Source organism: Fukomys damarensis, unplaced genomic scaffold (genome assembly GCF_012274545.1).
Source record: "Fukomys damarensis isolate Sample0158 unplaced genomic scaffold, DMR_v1.0_HiC HiC_scaffold_36, whole genome shotgun sequence".
NCBI lineage: Eukaryota > Metazoa > Chordata > Mammalia > Rodentia > Bathyergidae > Fukomys > Fukomys damarensis.
The window spans coordinates 28,314,635-28,323,797 of NW_022900948.1; the positions used below are offsets into that span (position 1 = coordinate 28,314,635).

At 36.9% G+C, this 9,163-nt stretch overlaps 1 protein-coding gene across 1 annotated transcript in view; it reads right to left on the bottom strand.

Annotated features, from left to right (window-relative positions):
- Positions 1–3,224, bottom strand: part of Shoc1 (shortage in chiasmata 1) — an 83,801-nt gene extending 80,577 nt beyond the window's left edge. The window contains exon 1 of the mRNA XM_010639338.1: positions 3,168–3,224. The gene's annotated coding sequence lies outside the window, so the exon portion shown is untranslated. The remainder of the gene's footprint in view (positions 1–3,167) is intronic.
- Between the last annotated feature and the right edge of the window lie 5,939 nt (positions 3,225–9,163).

The following is a 9,163-nucleotide window of genomic DNA, read 5'->3' on the forward strand; positions in this document are numbered from 1 at the left end:
TTTTATTTTTATTTTTCCATTTGTACAGGGGTAACACATTGTACTAAATATGTAAGGTCATATCTATGTGGGTTTGATTACAGAAACTAAAAAGTATTCTCTAAATAATGAAAAAAAGAATAAGATAAGACTACAAGAGTAAGAAGCAATTTAAATATGTTAAGGGACCATTTTCATCTTCAGAATTAAGGATTATTTTAATCTTACATCATTGCCTTTTCTCTTTTACTTTCCTTTTTAGTTGTATTTTAGGATTCCCTATTTTTAATGTTCATACAGAGATTTCTTTAACTGAAATACCAAATAGTTTCTCTGGTGTGGAAAAACTATAATAGTACACAGGATCCTAATGAGATAATTAATAATGTGAAATAGGAAGTAAAGGGCTAAAGGGTAGGGAAAGTGGGAAGGGTAGGAGAAAGGTAATAAGGGAAAGAAAAAAGTAGGAGAAAATGAAAAAATGCAAATAAAGTGTTTGTAAATGGGGAGATGAGGAGGGGTGAAGGGAGGGCAGGGACAAGGGGAAAAAATGAGAATCAAGACCTATTATGTAAAGGTACAAGATCCCAATGATGAATGTAACTGTATTGTATACCTAGATTGTACCAATAAACTCAATAAAAAGAAAAAAAAAAGGTTCTGAATGATGAAAGTTAAGTATAAAATAACATTTATCACTGTGATTTTAAACGTAACTGAAAATAATGGCAGGCCAGGGATTTAGCTTGGTGGTTCTGCCGCTTTCCTTGCAAAAGCAAGGTCCTGAGTTCAATTCCAGTGCAAAAGGAAAAGAAAATAATGGGTATTGCTATAAAATTGTAATTTTTCATATTGTTGAATCAATATAAATGTTAATTGGTGGTATGAAATATATTTAATGTACTAATTTTGTGGGAAAAGAGGCTAGAGTTCCAAAGAGGGCAGAGTGATTTTCTCAAGTGGTCTTGAAAACACCTAACAAAGGACAGAACTACTGAAGCACTCAGGTTGGATTTGGAAAATTATTTCCATTCTCTTATTTAGAAAATAAAAAGCTGAAAGTTAGAATTCCCTAATAGCTAGCTCATTTGGAATAAAGCAACTGTGGTGTGTGGTAAAACAATTAAGTCAAAAGGTCATTTCTGGGGCCAAGGATTCAGCTCAGTGGTTCTTCCTCCTGCCTTGCAAACACAAGGTCCTGAGATCCATCTCTGATACCAAAAAAAAAAAAGTCATTATTGGTATATGAACAAATGCACTGAATGAGACAAGAAGTAAAATTTAGAATGCTGAATTAGTCCAAGCCAACTTTCATTTATATGAGAACACAAGAAATTACAACTTATAAATTACTTTAGGGCAGAGTCCAGTTTATCAAATAGTCATCATTTAAAATACCTTCGGGAATTAAAATGTAAGCCACGTGTTTCCAAATAGCAGTTTGTTTAGTAAGATTTTACTCAATGAAATATTTTTTTGTACCGGAAATCGAACTCAGGTCCTTGCTCTCGCAAGGCAGGTGGGAGAACCGCTGAGCTAAATTCCCAGCCTGAATATGTATTTTTAATACAAATTATCTTGCCTTAGTTGCACTATTACTTGTCTGAAGTTTATCTCTTTCCCTATATGTGGTGAAGGTACTGAACCAAAAGACCTGAGGGTACCATTTATATTACAGGGCTACAACTCTACTTCTATTTTCAGTTAACAATCTTAGGATTTTAAAAACCAAGAGCAAACTTCTGAAATAATTCTGAACATATTTATTTTATTTGATTGGTGATTCGTAGGAATTTTTGGATATTACAATTAGCTTTTCAATTAAACTCATCCCTGTAAGTTATCTTGATAAACTTTAATATTATCAGATTCTGCGGTACCATCAAATGTGGTGTCAATATATAGTGTTGTCAGTTTTGTTTTGTTTTTTGTACCGGGGATTGAACTCAGGACCTTGTGCATGTGAGGCAGCTGTGGTGCCACTCAGCTAAATCCCCGGCCCGCCACTCTTTTAATTAAACAATGTCAACATGGCTTTTTTTTTTTTTTTACTGGTAATTACTTTTCTGAAAATATTTCGTCATTGCATCTCTCTGCCTTCTTCCCCATAGTATATCGCTAATCTTTGAAGCATAAGTTTATACTAGAATTTTCATTTCTTGTTACACTTTCTCAAAAATTTTATTGCGTCTCACTGGAGAAGTCATTTCAAAAAATTAACAAACATAACTCTATTAGGTTACCTATTCAGTTTACAGTCAGCATTTATCTTATATTTTCCTTTCGTATGAAACCTAAGCTTCAGATTCATCACTGTCACTCATAACCTTAAAAAAGTCACTTTTGTAATGAAGTCAATCATTGAAATTCAAGCTAAATATGTAGTACTTAAGATAACATACGTTACATACATTCTTAGAATTCATTTTTAAAGTATATTTCGTTCAATTACAGAGATTTATCTGAGCCCATCTTAGTGGGTGCATGGGAAAAAAGATAAATTGGCCATATTTCTAAAATCAGAGATATGGGGGAAACAAGCAAAATCATGCTTAGAGGGAAAGTATTTTTTATACGATAAATTTATGAATTGTAGTGATTTCCCATTGCCCCGCCTTGACTCGCTTTTATTTCCTTTTATGCCACCTCTTGCTGGGTCTCTATCTGGCCAAAATGGAAATTCATACATTTGGACAGGTTCTTAGGCACAAGGCTGGAAAACTGAGCTTTCCCAATATTTCTTGAGACCACACAGGGGTGAGTGCGACTCTTGGGGCTGGTTTCTCATCTCCTCTCACCATTCTAAGGTATGGGAAGCTTTCCTCCCCTTTCTCACCACCTTGCGTTAAAAAAAAAAAAAAAAAGAAGAAGAAGCACATTTTAGCCATGTAAAATCGCAAAGGAGGCAAGGTTCACTGATTTTTCTTATGCTGTTTAAAGCATCAACTTCTGTTGGTGGGATAAAATCCTACTGGGCTTCTCTGGGCCCTTCACACCCTCTACTCTCGCCTAGGTTAAATGGACTCTGGTTCGGGGTCGTCCTCACACGACCGCATCAGTCAGACTTCACAAATACGTTTTCCAGAAATGTCCAAGCTGCCGTACTTTAGCCCCTTCCTGATCTTTCTTACCCTCAGTTTAAGAATGCCTTCCCTCCCAGCTCTCACCAGCCTCTTTCAGGCTTTTACCTGAGGTAAAACCTCCCACAGCCTCGTCGAGGGGAAAAGTCTCCACCTTCTGGCCGCATGACCTCACGCTGACCCTAAACACAGCGTTTCCATTGGCCGAGGCTAAGCACCGCCCCTCAGGTTCCGGCCGTCATTCCGCAGTGGTACAGCAGGGCTCCTGGGCCTGTCTCTGCCAGGTTCTTCAAAGTTGCATAAAACCCTTCGCAGCGCTAGGGAGCGTGTGATGGTGGGGAAGATGGGAAGCCAGAAGGAGCTGAGTGTGAAGGATTGAAAAGAACAGGCAAAAGAGTCTAGGCCTTTTTGGTACTGATGGCTGCGATGTTATATCTAGTCCTAATCAAATGTGATAGGACCAGAGGGATGGTAAAGGCAGAAGCTTTCCAGAGGCGACCTGAGAGGATTTAGCAATCAAATGGATTCAGGGAAAGAGGAACGCAAAAGGAAGGAGGCTGGTTAGGTGATCATGGTAGAACTTTTGAGGAGAAGCAGGAAGTTTGAATTGGGACAGAGACACGTGTATTTTATACCTTGATTGACAGCCATGCCCTAATATGTAAGTTATTAGACAAATCTCATGAGGAAGAACTGTCCTTTTCTCTGTATTTCTTAATTCTTGGCTTCATTATTACAGTTTGGCAATGAACTTCCTGGCATTGAACTCCTTCCAGGGTGCCGTATTTATTTTTCTAACCCATAGGTATCTTTCAGGTGATTATTGAAGTACTAGGTGTGAAATGCTAGTTTCCAGGATTTTACCTTGACAGATAATGTCACAATGAGATTCTTGGGTATAGCTCTTAAATGCGGCTCAAGTTTTAAGAGCATTTCAGATTTACTGGTTATTTCCCATTTACTTTCCAAAAATGTATAGCAATTTGTATTAACAAGGTCAAGAAGAATCATTTTCCTGAATACACAAGTCCTGGATATATTGCTCTTCAAAAACTTGCCAGTCTGATGCATAAAATACACTATCTCATTTTGATTTTCAATTCTCTGGTTATTATTAAAATTAAACACACTTTAGATGTGCATGAGTCGTTTAGATTTCTTTCATGAATCGCCTATATATACATATATATTTATATATACATGCATGTGAATACACATGTATATTTGTGTGTGTATGAGATCACACATTTTTTCTTGATTATCTTTGAAAATCTTGTATATAGGCATATTAGGTAAAATCAGATTTGGCTGGGCCGGGGACTTAGCTCATTGGTGCTGCGACTGCCTCACAAGTGCAAGGTCCTGAGTTCAGACCCTGGTTACCCCCCCCCAAAAAAATCAGATTTTGGCTATATAAATAATGTCATTCCAAAACAATATAAAATTTTTCTTTTTCATGTAAATGAAGTTGAGGTAAGAAGCACAAGACTGATATATAGTAGCTTTGTCTCCTCCACAAAGTCCTCAGGGACCTATCTTCCTTCCAGTTCATTATTTTACAGTTTCAAATGTGATCCTTGTTTTCATAGTCTTTGGTGGCAGTACTGTATTTATATTTTAGGCAGCAGTATGGAAGAAATAATGAAAAAAGAGGAGAGGCTAAATAACTCATATTTCTTTATATATCTGTAGTTAAAAGTGTAAAATATAATGCTTATATAGAAAAGTGCACAAGGTGATGTATAGTTTTAAAACCTTTGTTTGAGAAACACCCATAGAACATCCACTCCAATAAAGAAACATTTCAGCCAGGAGTGGTGGCACACACCTGTAATTCCAGCACTTGGAAGGCTGAGGCAGGAGGATCTCTGTGAGTTCGAGCCCAGCCTGGGCTACATAGTGAGTTCCAGGTCAGTCTCAACTACATAGTGAGACCCTGTCTCAAAAAACCAAAGCAAACAAACAAACAAAAAACCAGAAATATTTCAAGAAATTCAAAGCCCATGTTTCCTTTTCTAATCCCAACTTTCCTTAGAGGAAGTCTCTCTCCAGCTCTGGAGATTACTATAATCCTGACTTTATAGTAATCATTGCCTTGCTTTTCTTTAAAGAGTTCCACCCAAGTGTGCATTTCCAAATGACATAGTTTGCCTGTTTTTTAATCTTTATGTTATTTTGGTTCTCACTTCTATTCAGTAGATGGTGACAGGTAGATAGAGATTTACCAACTCAATTTTATTGTTGAATATTATTCTATTGTATAAATATACCTCAATTTATATATCCATTTGTCTGTTGATGAGTACTATAGTTGGAATCTGAAATGTTCCCCAAAGACCTGTGTGTTAAAGGACTGGTCCCCAGCCTCAGGCACTATTGGGTGGTGATGGAACATTTGAGAGATGGGGCCTGAAGAGAATCTTAGGTTAGTGGGAGCGTGCCCTTCAGGGTAATTTGAGGATTCTTCCTCTTCTTCATATGCCCCAGACATGAGGGGATGAATTTTGTTTCACCATTTTTCTCCCTGCTGTGATATGCTGCCTTGCTACAGGCCCAAAAGTAAGTGCACCAATCAGCCATGAACTGAAACCTCCAAAACTGTCCAAAACAAACCTTTCTTTGTTTTAAATTGATTTACTTCTATATTTTTAATTTTGGTAACAGAAAGCTAATATAATGAATCTTTGAATTATTATAATTTTTGGCAATAAAGATAACGCTGCTATCAATGTCCTTATACATGTATCCTGGTACACATGTATATATCTCTGGAGTATAAATATAAGAAAATTTCTGGATCATTGAATATGCATATCTTTATATTTGTTCAGTAAAGGCCAAACTGTATTCCAAGGTGATTGTATGAATTTGTATTCCCAACATCATTGTTGGAGAGTTCCCATTGTTTTGTATCCTCACAAACTCTTAATAATGTCATACTTTAAAATTTTAAGTATCTGGTAGTTGTCCAGTTATCTCTTAAGGAAGATTTTTATAAACTACCACATGAAACTTCTGCTCATTTCTCACTGGCCAGACCTTCATCTGTGGCTGCAAAAAAGGCTTGAGGATGCAGTATTTATCCTTGACAGTTATTTGCATAGTTACAGTTTGAAGATTCTGTTACTATAAGGACAGAACAGATATTGGTTAATGTATAGTAATCTCTGCCACAGTAAGGATAAGAATTTTTCAAAAGCTAAACTTTATTTAACATTTAATTATGTACTAATCATTATTCTAAACACTTTTCAGCAACTTATATACTAATTAAATTCATAGCTATTGCAAGCCCCAGTTCACAGACGAGAAAACTGGGGCACTGAGAATTTAACTATGTGGCTCTAGATTGGCTCAAAAGTATGAGACAGAATTGCAAACCCAGCTAATGTGATTTCAGATCCCAAGCTCTTTACCAAGCCTTATACTCTAAAAGGGATATTTGCTTTTAGTCAGCTTTATGGTTTGCAAATATTTTCTCCCTATTGATAACGTTAAATTTCTTCAGTTGTGTAGTGGGAATTTTACCATGTTCAAATTATTTGCATTTCTTCTCAGTTTCTACATCATTTCTAAAATTTTATATATGAAGAGAATCTTAGAACAGTTACTTTTCCCTATGTTTTGTCATTATCTGCACCATTGTTATTTTGACGCTGAATGAAAATAAAGCAAGTGTAGACACACGTGAACGTAAACTAAACTGGGGAATCGTAATGGAAGGGAAATGCTCCTGTGGTCCAGACCAATTCTACACACTGGAGGAAATCTCTTTTAATAGTACTGGATTCAGTATTGTACTCACATGCTGTGCTATTGAAGCCATAGTAATAATGGTTAATGTTTATTAAAAACATATTTTGTGCCAGGAGCAATACTTGACCCCGAGGATGGAAAAATAAGAAAAATAAGTCCTTGCCTTAAAGAAGCTCACAAATACATGTCTTAAGTTGCTTCTCTTTTTCATCTTTTCATACAATTCTAAACATTGTTGCCAGCATGATATTTTAAAACTAATAAGTGAGAACGTCATTCCCCTGCTCAGAGTTTCAGCTGTCTGTAACCCATAGCATGAAATCAGGAATCTTTACCATAAAAACTGGAATCCTAGCCGGGCGTGGAGGCTCACGCCTGTAATCCCAGCCCTCGGGAGGCTGAGGCAGGAGGATCACTGTGAGTTCAAGACCAGCCTGGGCTACATAGTGAGTTCCAGGTCAGACTCAACTACATAGTGAGACTCTGTCTCAAAAAAAAAAACAAAAACAAAAAAACACAAAAACTGGAATCCAATTTCCTGTGGTGCCCTCCATCCTTAGCCATTCTCTGCATACTATTTCTCAGATTCTCTTAGTCCAAGTTCTCTGTTTTTGCTATTTTATTTTGTAATCTGACCACATGTTGAAACTTTATTTATTCTAGAAGATTCAATAGAAGTTTTCCTCCTCCCACTGAATACTCTTGGCAAGAATTAGTTGTTATTGTCTGTCACTCTTACAGTTTTTGTCAGTATACTACTGTGGTCAATTTTCTTGCTTTGTGTAATTGTTTTGTTCCCTGCCTCACCCATCAGACAGCAATCTTCTTGACATCATGGGCCATTAATCATCATAGAGTACTGTGGTAACTGGCTCACAACCCAGGAACTTGTGCTTGCTAAGCACCACTGGTCTAAATCCCTGGCCCTCAGAGCTTTTTAAAATGTGTCTGATTTAAGACAATACAGCAACTAGTTGCTAGCGATGGAAGCCCATTATGATACTCTGACCAAAAAAAAAAGAGAGACAGGTATCCTAGATGACAAAGACCCCCATATAATGTGTAGCCTTTCTGACAAGCTCTTCCTTTCCCTGCCTGTAAAAACTCTTTGGGCCCCTGAGGACCCTCACCCCAAAAGGGTTTTGTGACAAGAGTGTCCTTTTTTTCTGGTTGAACCAGCTCTAAAAAAACAAAACAAAACAAAACAAAAGACACTTTCCTCCCATTAATACCTATCTCTTGACTTCATTGGCCTGTTTAGAAAACATCCAGGACATGCAGAAAATCTGGAGGTATGGAATGAAAAGTGTGTTGCATAAATGTGTTGCATAAGTAATTTATTGTTTTATGGATGCTAATTTATAGGTGTAGCCTGTATTATCTTTTGATCATTAAGGGACTGCTTGGTATCACTAGATCAAGAATAAACATTTTAGCACAACATATTCAATGTAATTAAACTAGATAACTACTGCTAAAAGAGAGCTGTGGTAGTGAGACAGACTACCATGCGAACAAAGGGCAAGAGCACTTCTGGACCTCAGCACCTGATATTCATTGAAAGTATGAAAGTATGGTGTGTATTCTTCCCTTACTTCCCGATTCTCCCAAACAAGCTTATTGACTTCAAAGCAGGTACATCATTAAAAATAGGGTACTCTCACCACAGAATCTCCAACAATGAACAAGGTGAGAATGTAAAATTGTTGGGGATCATCACAAAGGGACAGAGGACAGACAAACTCCTGAGCCTTTAATCTTTCACTGAAAACTTGATTTGTGTTCTTCTGAGATAGCTTCTTTTGCTTAAAATAAAAACAAAAACAGTGATTCTTTACTTGGACCCAGTGGGTAACTAAAAGTAGGATAAAGCTTGACACCTTTCCCTTCATTTTGCATCTGTCTCCTTTATTACCTTAAAACTTTAAGTCAAATCCTTGCTCAGCTCTGCATATAGACATGTTAATCATTTAAGGAGTGTCTGTCTAAAAACTGGTAATACAAGGTTGACTAACTCTAACTTTACATAATCTATCTCATTCCTATTCAACACTGAGGACACCTCTTCCCTCCTGAAATGAGTGCCTAGACATCTCCAGTCATTGCCCTAAACCTGCAATCACCTTCAATTTCATTTTTTTTCTTTTTATTGAGGTTATCGGTACAATCTAGGTATACAATACAATTACATTCATCATTGGGATTCTGTACCTTTACATAATAGGTCTTGATTCTCATTTTTCCCCTTGTCCCTGCCCTCCCTTCACCCCCTCCTCCCCTCCCCATTTACAAACACTTTATTTCCATTTTTTCAGTTTCTCATATTTTTTTCCTCTCCCTTATTACCT